General features: G+C 52.9%; 1 protein-coding gene across 3 annotated transcripts in view; it reads left to right on the top strand.

The window, feature by feature from the left end:
* Window positions 1-13,385, top strand: part of TRAPPC12 (trafficking protein particle complex subunit 12) — an 85,939-nt gene that overhangs the window by 16,617 nt on the left and 55,937 nt on the right. The gene's annotated exons all lie outside the window — the stretch shown is intronic.

Below are 13,385 nucleotides of genomic sequence, written 5' to 3'. Positions count from 1 at the left end.
AATTCATAATCTGTAAGGGCTGCTTTTCTAGATTTTTAAGGAAAACATAGCGGAAGTCCACCGTCTACTTTTCACTTAGGAATCCGTAAGCTGGCCGTCTGGTAGGTACTCTCAAACGATAGGCACATCCCAACGTCTGCTTCATTTTGCCAGTTCAGTCTCACTCATACGTCCTAGCATCATTCCTTTAAGTTGTCCAGGTGGAGACATGGAGGCTTTAGCAGAACCGCTCCTGGGCTGTGCACGGTCGGTGGGAACATATCACTGAAGGTGTTGGAAAATGTGGTGCTTGACTGTGGAAGCAGAGTCCCCCAGCTGCCTGACACTCTCCCTGCAGATCCAGTGTACCTGCACTCACACTGGGCTCGGAGGAGCCACCTGAAGGATCACACTAGTGTTCTCATCTTCTGAAGAGATAATAAAGGGCTGGGTAATTGGCTGAGCCGTTAAAATGCTGTTCGGGACACCTGCGTCCCATATCCGATGCCTTGGTTCAAGGTTCTGCCTAGATTCCAGCTTCCTGCTAGCACACACCCTGGGTGGCAGCAGGTGATAGCTCAGGTAGTTGGGTTCCTGCCCATGTGGGAGACCCAGATTGAGGTCCTGGTTCCCAGCTTCATCCTGGTCTAGCCCTGGTTTTTGCAGGGATTTGAGAAATGAACTAGTAGGTTTGAGATCTCTGTATGTGTGTGGAATGTGTCTGTGTGCCTCTCAAAAAAAAGAAGAGAGGGGTTGGTGCCGTGGCTCACTTGGTTAATCCTCTGCCTGTGGCGCTGGCATCCCATGTGGGCACCGGGTTCCAGTCCCAGCTGCTCCTCTTCCAGTCCAGCTCTCTGCTGTGGCCCGTGAGGGCAGTGGAGGATGGCCCAAGTGCTTGGGCCCCTGCACCCACATAGGAAACCAGGAAGAAGCACCTGGCTCCTGGCTTCAGATTGGTACAGCACTGGCCATAGCGGCCATTTGGGGAGTGAACCAACGGAAGGAAGACCTTTCTCTCTGTCTCTCTCTCTCTCACTGTCTGTAATTCTACCTGTCAAATAAAAAAAAAAAAAAAAAGAAGAAGAAGAAGAAAAAGAAGAAGAAGAGAGGCTGCTGTTGTGGCACAATGGGTTAAGCCGCCGCCTGCAGTGCCAGCATCCTTAGAGAGAGAGAGAAAGAGAGGAATTTCTTACCTCTTTCACATCTCGTTTCTCTGTTGTGACCAATCTTCTATACTAAGCTTCATATCTCACCCATCGTAAGGATATAATAATTAAAGGTTTAGAACTTTATTGCGGCTTTAACTTTGTACCCCATTTAAATCATAAATGAAGATTAGCCTGTGAACTGAAAACTGATGAGGATGAAAATTTTTAAAGTTTATTTTGGGACATGTGTGGTTCAGTCCTGAGTTAGAGGTGGCCGTGTTCTGTGTTCTGACTGTGATACATGGTCAGTCACCTCGTTGCAGACTTTCTAGTAAAACTCAGACTGAAATAATCCTGGTTCTGCCTGTCTTACCCACCTCCACTTTTAAGTCAGCCTCGGAAAGCGGGATGGAGCCCCCCCTCCTGTGGCAGCAAAGTCCTGAGCCAAACTCCAGAAGGGGATCCTTTCTTTATCTGTGACAGCAGCAGTTTGCACAGCAAGAACAGGTTTCCTCGCCGCCCGTGCGTGTGAGCTGGGTTGTCTGTAGCATTCTGTTTGGTTTGGTGACTTCTGTCCTCCCTGAGAAGCCTTCCGGTCAGGATGGGTCTGGGCCAGGAGTGGGCTGCTTGTGGAGGCGAAGCGTGGGCTGTCTGTGGCGGGGAGAGCATGGCTGTCTGTGGTGGTGTGTGGGCTGTCTGTGGCAGGGGGAGCGTGGGCTGTCTGTGGCAGGGGGAGCGTGGGCTGCCTGTGGCGGGGGAGCGTGGGCTGCCTGTGGTGTGTGGGCTGCCTGTGGCAGGGGGAGCGTGGGCTGCCTGTGGTGTGTGGGCTGCCTGTGGCGGGGGAGCGTGGGCTGCCTGTGGTGTGTGGGCTGCCTGTGGCGGGGGAGCGTGGGCTGCTTGTGGTGTGTGGGCTGTCTGTGGCGGGAGAGCGTGGGCTGCCTGTGGCGGGAGAGCGTGGGCTGCCTGTGGTGTGTGAGCGGTGGGATCTCCCTGCCTGACAGGCCAGAGGCTGACCCCACTGTGCTACTCTGGCGGGGACTCCACCACCCCCTGCTGGAGTCCATGCGTCCTGCCCCTGTAGCTGTCCCCAGCTCTGTTGTCAGCAGGTCTCTGGAGTAAGAAGGAAAGGAAATCGAAACCCTCCCCGTTCCACTCAAAGCTGAGTCTCTTGTATTCTTACTCTTCAGTCGTGCTTATTATCTTTCTTTGATCGCTGATCTTTTGCCTGGAAAACCTTTTTTGGGGTCTTCCCAAGAGCCTGTTTTGAGAAAGCGCTGAAGGTTGTTGGATATTATCCTGGGAACTACAAGATGCATTGTGTCACTGTCAGTGACTAACTAGGGTAACTCGGGGTGCAGTCAGAGCTCGGTTAGGGAAATTAGAAATCGGTAATAAGCTGGCGGGAAGCGTCATGTAGGCCACCGGCGAATGTCCAGGGTCTGAAACAGACACACAGTAGCTCCACAGCCTTCTTGAGAGAAATGAACAAGAGAGCAGATAAGGCAGGAAACCACTCAGCTGAGAAAGAAGTAGTTAGATGGTAGAGAAATGAAGGAGCGCAGAGAAAGGAATTGAGTGGGGGTGGTTAGCAGAGAAGTCCTTGGCAGCAGGGAGCACGCAGGGGCCGCGAGTAACAGACCCGTCTAGAGAAAGCCGGGCCCTCCCTCTGCCGTGCCAGGGAAGGCAGGTTCTGCAGAAGCGGAAGTCTGAGTGCACGTTCCAGACCGTTCCCACACACGCCAGGTCCCAGGGAGGGACGGCAGGTGACCGGGCTGGTGTTGTGCACAGCATTTCAGCTGCGTCTGTTTTGTGTATGGAAGTCTCACTCCAGATTTCTGCAGGCATTTTGTATTAAAGAAATGGACGGTTCCTATGTGTCAACCAAGCATTATACTTAATTATCTTTACATATAGAAGAAGCCACCATGAAGAAAAATACTTGGAAAACTAATTCTGTCCAAAATTCCACTCTGCAGATTACAGCCTTCCGCGCTGGAGGGACATGTCCCCACCCCGTGAGCAGCCTCCGGCGGTCCACACAGCAGGGACTGGTGTTTCTGAGCATGGCATCTCTGTACTGTGGGACTTGGCACTTTGCCGTGCAGTTTCTGGGACTGGGCTATCTTCAGGTATAGGGTCTGCCATGACAGTGGTTTGCATAGCTGCTGGGATGGATGTTAAAACTCCAAGTGGGTTTCATCCAATCTGTGGATCCGTGAAATTAACACAGAGTAAACAAACACCTGTGTTTCCCAGCCCTGGTGGTAGAGGCGGCTGCCAGAGGCTGCTGTCCGCGGAGTGTGCCCAGGTCTGGAAGTCGCACTCGCGACTCCATTGTTCTCAGGGAGATTCTTCCTCAGCGTCTCAGGCTCAGCAGAGCATGGTCACCTGCATTGTCCATGGCAGTGAGACTCAGTCTCCCTCTCTCTCCTCTCCCTGTCCCAGGGTAGCTGCCGGTACCCCAGCCTCACCGCCAGCCTCTGGGTCTTGCTTCTCCCACTGGTGCAAGTCTGAGGTCCCAGCATGAACCCCTCAGAGCCAAGTTGCCAGCTGTTGGCCCTTGAAGAGATGGAGGGGCCTTTGGAGGGGAGTCTGAGAAACCAAACTGCCACCAGCGTCCCTCATAATGTCCTTCCTCCTCTGCCCCTCTCCTGTGACCAAAAGTCTATTTCCTCACCCAAGGAAGGAGCGCCCACCACACGCAGGGGGTCTTAGCCAGGGGGCCGCGTGCTCCTGGGAGCGTGTGATCAGGAAGCGCCTGGGTGCTCACACAGGGGCAGAGGAGCCTCTCACCTCGTGGTTCACTGACTTCCACACACAGAGGTGAGCGTGTCAGTAATCATCCCTGAAATGCTTCGTTGGGTTTCCCTTGAAGTGATTCTGCAGTTACTCCTCTGACTGGGAAGCTCTGGGACAGAAAGGTGTGGAGCTATTCTGTTTTCAAAGGGTGGGGCGACTACTAATGTTTAGAATCAGTATGTTTTGTAATTTGCTAGTGAAGTTATAGATTTCAAAGGTGATCGTCTCCGTGGCCTGTGGGAAACTAATGAGCAAACTGTCACTCCCTTCCTGTGGTCCTGAGGAAACACCTGTGATGGGTTTTCATGAGGAATGGCTCTGTTTGACCTATGACTTTATTCTGTAATGGTGAGTTTAAAACTCACACAGAAACCATCCACGTTGGTGGTCATTGACCTGTCCTGCAGGATACCTTTTTACCTTCCTTGGTTACTCCTAGTTTGAATAAGTGTATACAATGGTTAGGTTTTTCTTTTTCCATACGCTGAAAATACTTGAGGCCATTAAAGACTTACTGAGGCCGGCATCGTGGCGTCACAGGTAAAGCCTCCAGCTGTGATGCTGGCATCCCATGTGGGTGCCGGCTCACGGAGTGGCTGTTCCACTTCCAATCCAGCTCCCCACGAATGCCCTAGGAAAAGCAGCAGAAGGTGGCCCAAGTGGTTGGGCCCCTGCCATCCACTTGGGAGACCTGGATGAAGCTCCTGGCTCATAGCTTTAGCTTGGTCTAGCCTTGGACATTGCAGCCATCTGAGGAGTGATCCAGCGGATAGAAAATATCTGTGTGTATATATCTGTCTCTCTCCCTGTGAGAGAAAGTGACTCTTGCAGGAAAGCCTTGAAAAACCAAGTTGTTTTTAGCAGCAAAATCCAGCCTTAAAGAGCTCACTGGACACCTGCTGTGGATTTTCTGCGCATGAATCCATTCCCACTGTCACTTTTCTGCCTTGGACAGCCCCTAGACACAGGCCCTGGGGGCATCATGTCCCTGGCTGGGTCTTGGCTTCACCCAAGTATAATTGAGAACATGACTTTGCTTCGTTCATTCCTCTCCTTTTCCTTCACTTTAATTTTTTTCCTTTTTGCTTTATGCTGGCCCAGCAGTGAAGCCACACTGGAGATACTGGCATCACACATCAGAGGGCCTGGGGTTGCGTTCTGTCTCTGCTGTCCATTCCACCTTCTGGTAGTGTCACCCAGAGAACTAGCAGTGACGGCTCAGTGCTTGGGCCCCTGCCAGCCGCGTGGGAGACACCGATGGCGTTCCCAGCTTCCGGCTGGCCTGGCCCAGCCCTGCCCATTGCAGGCATTTGTAGAAAGAACCATCAGATTGGAGATTTCTTTGTGTCTGTCAGCCTTTAAATGAAAAGTATTTAACTTTGAGGCCAGGCAGAGCATCTTCTGCTTGTGGTTTCTTCTGAAGGCACATCTGACCCTGAGACCAGGTGAGACCCTGAATCCAGGTCAGAGCTCAGAGGCCCTGCACGTGGTCCCTGTGCCCTAATCCATATTGCCGTGCCTGAGGCTGGTCCCCACCCTGCACGTGGTTCCTGTGCCCTAATCCATATTGCCGTGCCTGAGGCTGGTCCCCACCCTTTTCCCAAGCCTGAGGCTGGTCCCCACCCTTTTCCCAAGCCCGGCATCCTCAAGCAGGTCCTTCCGCCTTGCGGAAGTGCAGGTGCAAGGGCTGCCTGCTGTTCGCTGTCTGACGCGTGCTTGTTCAGATGTGTGTGCGCGTGTCGTTCAGACCAGTCCATACTCGTCAGAATATTGCTTGGTCTAAGGGGCAGTATTCTAAACACGGCTTTCGTACTCAGTCCCCGGTGGGAAAAGTATCTTGGGAGAAATTGTAATGGCGTAAGCATTTCGGCTCTCTACTTTCAGTCAGCAAAGAAGCTACTTTTTTTTTTGACAGGCAGAGTACAGAGAGAGAGAGAGAGAAAGGTCTTCCTTCCGTTGGTTCACCCCGCAAATGGCCACTGCGCTGATCCGAAGCCAGGAGCCAGGTGCTTCCTTTTGGTCTCCCATGCGGGTACAGGGCCCAAGCACTTGGGCCATCCTCCACTGCACTCCCGGGCCACAGCAGAGAGCTGGACTAGACGAGGAGTAACTGGGACAGAATCCGGCGCCCCAACTGGGACTAGAACCCAGGGTGCCGGCACCACAGGCAGAGGATTAGCCTAGTGAGCTATGGCGCCGGCCTAAATAAGCTACTTTTAAAAAGATTTACATTTATTTTTTTAAAAATGAATAATTAAGATGGGAAGTTTTTGCTTCATTTTTAATAGTAGTGATATAGTTTGAGATACGGGAAACACATCTTAGTATATGAAATCATAGCAAGAGCTGTGGGCTTTTATGTGATAGATTTTACTATTCTTAATCATTTATGGAGCACTTCATTTTTGTGGAGTCCTTACAAATAATTTTATTACACATTTAAATGTTTTATTAGTGGGGAACAACTATACATAGTGGATATAAAATGAGATTGGAGTCGTTACTGTGTAATATTTCTTACTTGTTTCAAAAATATATAACTATCCATAAGCAGATTTCTCATTTATATATTTTTACACCCACAAAAGTTGTAACTGCTCTGAGAGTTGTGCTGGCATCAGGGAGCTGAGCACTGGGGAAGAAACTTGCGGTACTGCAGCTGCCTTTTGCGCGGCCCCTTGGGCCTTCTGCGCTCGTGGAACCAGGCTGAGCTGTGCCAGCAGCAGGACTGTCCCGGGCACTGGAAGACGGGGAGGGGCCCCTTTCTAAAGGGCTGGGAAGTGACACTGTCCCCCTGGGGGTTCTGTCCTTGCGCTCACAAACCCGTTTTCCCAATTCATAGTCAGCATGTTCTTATTTCACTTCAGAAAAGGCGAAAATTGCTTCTGTTAACACTGTCCTTTAACATTTTGTGTTTATGCACAAAGACGAATGGGTACAAATGTTTTTATATATACTAGACACAATGTCATGTTATACTGAATGTAGTTTTGTATCCTTTTTGTTAGGTATTATTTCTTTAATTTTCTATATAATGTCTCTAAAAATATTTAAATAGCTGCACAATATGAATCTTTTTAAGATTTATTTTATTTATTTGAAAGAGTGGCTGAGACAGAGAGAAAGATCTTCCATCCGCTGGTTCCCTCCCCGAATTGGTCGCAATGGCTGGGGCAGAGCCAGACTGAAACAGGGAGCCAGGTCCTCCATCTGGTTCTCCCGTGTGGGTGGCAGAGACCCGAGTACTTGGAACATCTGCTGCTGCCTTCCCAGGTGCACTGGCAGGAAGCTGGATCAGATTAACAGCAGCTGGGATTGGAACCAGTGCTCCAGAATGGGACAGTCTGCTGTGCCTCTGCAGCAGCCCAGTCTGAAACTATTACAAGGAGCTTCGGGGCGGAAATCTTTTCCACATTCGCATTTGTCCTGGGGGGAAGTGAGCAGTCGCTGGGTGTGGCCAGTTCTGGGGCTCTGAGACGAGTATGCAGTTGTATCCCAGAAAGATCGCCGCTGTTTACATTTGTCAGCACAGCGGAGCGCACCGTCTCATCCTCTGCCTGCGTCCGGCCGTATGTCTTAGGCTGACAGTGGCATTTGTTTCTGTTTGTTTTTTGGCTATTGAAGGTCAGCTCACTAGTGTATTATAAACTGCGTTTCTTAGGTTACTGGTGCAGTTAAACATTATTTTTTCACTTTTTAATGTGCTGTGAATTCACTGTTTCACAGGTTGTTTTTTTTTTTTTTGAAGACAGTTTTTATAATGTTTGTTTTTTTGAGAAGCAGAATTACAGACAGAGGGAGAGACTTAAAGAGAGAGGTCTTCCATCTGCTGGTTCACTCCCCAGATGGCCACAACAGCCAGAGCTGAGCCGATCTGAAACCAGGAGCCGGGAGTTTCTTCTGGGTCTCCCACACGGGTGCAGGAGCCCGAGGACTTGGGCCATCTTCCACTGCTTTCCCAGGCCCTAACAGAGAGCTAGAATGGAAGTAGAGCAGCCAGGACTTGAACCAGTGCCCATACAGGATGTAGGCACTGCAGGCGGTAGCTTTACCCACAAAGCCACAGCGCTGGCCCCGTTTCACAATTTTTTAATGTCTGTATGTGGTAGGTGCCACATTAACAAACTGCTTTGGAAATTAAGGAGCAATGGCAGTAGATGAGGCCACTGCCCACAGAGTCCACCCTGGAGGGAAAACAGACAGGGTCATAATTAAGTTAATTTCGAGTGCCGGCCAGACCTCGTAAGTGCAGGACGTGTGACGGGCTGTGTATCACAGCAGTGCTTCCTCACCCTTTCTCCATTATCGGCCCCCAAAGAGCACGCTGAGGTGTTTTCTCCGCATTTCTCACCACTGTGCTCAGCTCTCCGGTGAAATTAAATACCGAGGAATAAGGCTTGTTGGGCAGGGCTCATCTTCCAAGGGCTGCTGACCCTTGTCCTCGGAGATTCGTTTATGCCCGAAGAAGTAGATACCACCGCTTGAGGGCGCTGTGGCTGAACCAAGGAGGTGAGCACAGGGCGTTCCAATAGCAAGGTCTCTCCGTGGGCTAGAGGGCCCTCCTAAGCAGGACTTCAGCTGGACTTGAAGGGCGGTAATCTTTGTTTCTTGCTGGAGGGGCTGGAGGGGGAGCAGCTATGACAGGTGACCTCAGACTGGAAGCTGGGGGCTGGTGACAGGTGCAGATCGATTCTGTCTCCTCTCAGAACTGACTACTGGCATTTCCAGCTCTGGGGTGACCAGTGAGGGAGTCCCAAGATGAAGCCGTTTTGAATAATTGGTATAATTGTGCTTCCCACGGCTGTGCTGTGCAGCCCCTCACAGTGCTGGTGGAAATTAAGGGTGCCTCCTGCACAGCCGAGGGCAGAGAAGTTGGTAAGTACCGCCCAGACGGGCCTGGCTGGGCTGTGAGCATTGAGCACAAACAGAAGTTACACACGTGTAACAGAAGCAAGGGCCACGTACTGAACTCGCTTTCCAAGCCCTTAGTGTGCAGAGAATCGTATTTGTCTCTGCTCCCGAGACCCCATCCAGAAGGAAACAGGTGAGCACTCGCACTGCTGAAGGGCAGCTCAGGCTGCTGGTCGAACTGCGGGCACAAAGACAACCAGTGTGTGCCCCGGCTCTCTGCCTGGAACTTGCCAGGGTTCCGCCGCTCTTCATGAGCCTTCCCTTTCTGGTAGGCAGAAGCTGAGTCTGTGAGCTCAGCGGGAGCTGGAGCTGGCTCCTTTTATCTGGGGCAGCAGACTGGTGGCTGCGGGATGCTGCCCCCACCCCGTTTCCCAGCGCCGCCCTGGACACCTTGCTCAGGAGCCTCCCGGTCAGGTCAGCAGCACCGCCCCCCTGAGGAGTGGTGAGTTCATGGTTTCCAAGGAGCTGACACACTCAGGCATCCAAGGCAGGCCGTTGAATTCACAGAGCTGTCTGCGTTAGTGTTACTGACCTCACGTGGCCATTAAGTCATGTTCTAGAAAAATAGCTGAGCACCGGAGAAAGCTTTGCGTGAAGAAGAAGCTACAAAGTGGCCCGTGTTTAAAAACAGACGACACAGACACATACAAGACTATGTGCGGGTGCACAATTGACTTTTTTTTTTTTTTTTTTTTTGACAGACAGTTTAGACAGTGAGAGAGAGAGAGCTAGAGGTCTTCCTTTCGTTGGTTCACCCCCCTAAAGGCTGCTATGGCTGGCGCGCTGCGCCAATCCGAAGCCAGGAACCAGGTGCTTCCTCTTGGTCTCCCATGCAGGTGCAGGGCCCAAGCACCTGAGCCATCTTCCACTGCCTTCCTGGGCCACAGCAGAGAGCTGGACTGGAAGAGGAGCAACTGGGACAGAATCTGGCGCCCCAGCTGGGACTAGAACCCGGGGTGCCGGTGCCGCAGGCGAAGGATTAGCCTAGTGAGCCATGGCACCGGCCAACTTTCTTTTCTACATCACACTTCACTGTTTCCTCGGGGTTCCTGTGCTGTGGACAGGGCCTGGGTGCCACCCAGGGGGTGTTAGCTTAGGCAGCTCACCTGCGTGACAGTAAGTGTTTAAGAGCTGCTGGTGGGCAGGCTTTTGGCAAAGCAGCTGAAAGATTACCTGGGACTCAGGTTTGATCCTGGCTCTGCTCCCAGTTCCACCTTCCCACTAAATGCACAGTCTTGGAGGCAGCGGGTAATGGCTTTAGGAATTTGGGTAGAAAGCTAGGGGGACTCCCTCACATATTTTTAAGTTATGCAAAATGCTTTATTATAAATTTGAATGGCTGCAAAGGATATGATTAGTTTCCAGCACACAGTTTTCTGCATGTGACTTAATTCCATTTCCATCTACACATGGGACTGCAGGTTCAGTCAGTGTGTTGAGATTGCCACCCACTTGGCAGTGTCACTGCACACCAGTCACTTATGCCCCCAGTTGCAGAAGAAACCTCACTTCGTCTCGTAACCCAAATGCACGTGGAGGTGTGAAGCTGGCAGCAGGCACTCCACCCCGAGTTAGTCCTTGGCGCCCCGTCCTCCGACAGCCATCAGGATCCTGCCCCGTCTCGTGCCCCAGCACATCTGTCTCCAGCCCCTCCTTACCCCACCCCTATGTGCATTCTGCCCAGCTCTGCAGCGTCGTTCTCTGTGCACTGCCCACATCAGAAGCCACCATTCGTCACAGGCTGTCCTCCTCCACGCTCAGCCTTGTGGCGCCCTGTGTGTGGGCTGCCCTTCTCCCGTCCACCTGCCTTCCTCCCGGTCATCTAGCGAGGCTCTCGTCCCTGTACCCAGCCCCCTGTACTTGGGTGAGGAAACTTCCAAAACTTGGAAAAGTGGAATCAAAAGCTCACTTGATTTTTCTTTTTTAAAAAATAATTTGAAATCCATTCATAGTTTTTTGAAAATACTCACGTTTCATGACCTGTGTGAGAGACCCTTGTATGTGTGGATTTGAAAACTCGTTTACACCAAACTAAACCAGCCTTTTAATTCTTGTCCACAAGCGTGACGCGCCCTCGGCTGTGTGCATGTAGTGCTGCATGTATGTGTCTCAGAGCACTCACTTGTAGACCCTCTCTCTGTGGGCATCCTCCCGGCAGGCCCTTCTTGGTGCTCCTGCTGCCTGGCAAGGCGGGAGCTTCCTCCTCGGTGCTGAGTAGATGTGGGTGTGTGGGTGCCTGGGATCTTCCGTGTACACGTGGAGGCAGCCACGGCGTTCCCGCCAGCGGAGTACTCTGCGGGGGATCTGCTGTCTGCTGGCACGTGTGCCCCATCTGTCCGTGCTGTCCTCCAGTGGGTTGATTCTGTGATTCCTGACATGCGGGCATTCTGCTCTCCAAGTATATGAGAACACTGGAAAAATAAAACTTTAGATTATTCATTTCCAGAGATGGCAACAGCAACACTCATTTTGTAATGTCATGGCCCAAAACAGTAAGAGCAGCAGAATACCAGCCACGCCTTTGAGAAGCCTGCGGTGCAGCAGGTCCAGTGCCGGCTTCAGAGTGAAGAGGCCCGGAGCAGAGGTCGGCGTTGTGTGTGCTCGTTTTGTGTGTGTTGTTTTTTTTTTTTTAATTTTTTGACAGGCAGAGTGGGCAGTGAGAGAGAGAGGGAGAGAGAAAGGTCTTCCTTTTGCCACTGGTTCACCCTCCAATGGCTGCCGCAGCCGTTGCGCTGAGGCCGGCGCACTGCGCTGATCCGATGGCAGGAGCCAGGTGCTTCTCCTGGTCTCCCATGGGGTGCAGGGCCCAAGCACTTGGGCCATCCTCCACTGCACTCCCTGGCCACAGCAGAGAGCTGGCCTGGAAGAGGGGCAACCAGGACAGAATCTGGCGCCCCAACCGGGACTAGAACCCGGTGTGCCGGCGCCGCAAGGCGGAGGATTAGCCTACTGAGCCACGGCGCCGGCCCCCGTTTTGTGTTTGTTAACGACGAAGGACCACTGAGTTCTGCATCTCACGGCGGTGGTAACCCAGGCAGTGACTCACCTCTGTGGGGTCAGCTCGCTGACAGTTGCTCAGTATATGTCTGATAGTCATGACCCCAAAACCTTTGCCCTCACTGCTGACCTTGGCATCACACAGATGGGCTGGCCGGGACCAAGCCTTCAGCTTCTGGAGCTGCTCGCCTCCCTCTCGCCTGCCTGTGTTTGGCCACACCTGCCTTGGCCACCACGGGCTCCACCAGCAGGATCAGCAGTTCCCGTGTGAAGCTCTGTACAGCTGTCCCAGCAGCCAGTTTGTTCTGCCGCCCGCTGGGGGTCTTTCTGGCAGGGGCTCTGCTTTCCGTCCTTGCATCAGCTCCTCTCCGCACTCCTGCTTCTCCCAGCTCGGTGGCCATGGTCCTCGTCTCGGAAATGCTCTTATCCAAATGCCACGCGTGCTTGCTTTGCCAGTCTTTCACTCACGTCTGAGAAGCTGTGCCCTTGGTGGATGCAGCCTGCAGTGTCCTCTGACCCTGCTGGAGAAGAGCCCACATCCTGACCCCTGCACAGGGACACCTGTCAGCCCCACTGGGGCCCTGCTGTCGGGTCGCCCCGCCTTCTCCCTTCTTCCCTCTACACTGTCTCTGCCTCCTTCCAGCTGCCCACCCAGCCCTCCTGCTGTCCCAGGCCAAGCTGCACCGCCCCCTCCCCCGACTTTGTTCTCACCATTGATGACCCTTTCTTTCTCCACCTAGGTCCACGACTGCTTTCTTACACACTCAAGTCTTAGGCGTTTGGCTAAACAGAGTCTCACCCCTGGCGGCCGCGTCATCTCTCTCCCTCCCGTGACATCATGGTAACCCTCAGACTCCCTGGAGTCCCCAAGAAAGTCTCATCTCTCTGATTCCTACTTCTCATTTCAGCAAGCTTCATTCCCATGCAACTTCATCTCCCCAGCCGGCCAGCTGTAAGCAGGGCCACAGTCCACTCTGTCTCAGAACCTGCTGGCCACGTAGCTCTCCCTCATGCCGCCTCCACGGAGCCCGCTCCTGCCAGGACCCCCAGTTCCCAGCAGTCTGCTACCACCACTGCCCTGTACTGTCTCCAGCCCCTGTCCCCCTGCACACAGACTACCAGTGCCAGCCTGGCCTTACTGCTTTACTCACATCTGCGTGGGCCCCTTACATCCCCCCCATCTCTGCAAGGGGCCTGGTGCTTTCAAATGTGCCACTGGCAGGTGTGCTGGCAAACCAGTGCCGGCCAGTGAGGCCCAGCCTCACCCCCAGACCCTCATCACCCTTTGTCCTCACCTCCCAGCCCTGCCTCGGAGCACCTGTCACCCGCATGTCCTCTCATGCCCGCTATGTCACCTCCTGCTCCCACCACTCACTTCAGGCTCTTGGAGTGCTGTTCCTTCCTCTAGGGCCTCAGCTTCTCCCCACCCTGGGCTAGCTTTCCTGTCCCTGTGCAGGCCGTTCCCCGGGGGAAGACTTTCCTCGCCTCTGTGTAGCAGGAAAAGCCAGTGTGCTTGACCAGGAGCCCAGAGAGGGGAGCTGCAGCTAACCA

Source organism: Oryctolagus cuniculus, chromosome 2, assembly GCF_964237555.1.
Source record: "Oryctolagus cuniculus chromosome 2, mOryCun1.1, whole genome shotgun sequence".
In the NCBI taxonomy this organism is placed as follows: domain Eukaryota; kingdom Metazoa; phylum Chordata; class Mammalia; order Lagomorpha; family Leporidae; genus Oryctolagus; species Oryctolagus cuniculus.
Note: the sequence above shows the minus strand (reverse complement) of the source record. Positions and strands in the feature narration are given on the sequence as shown.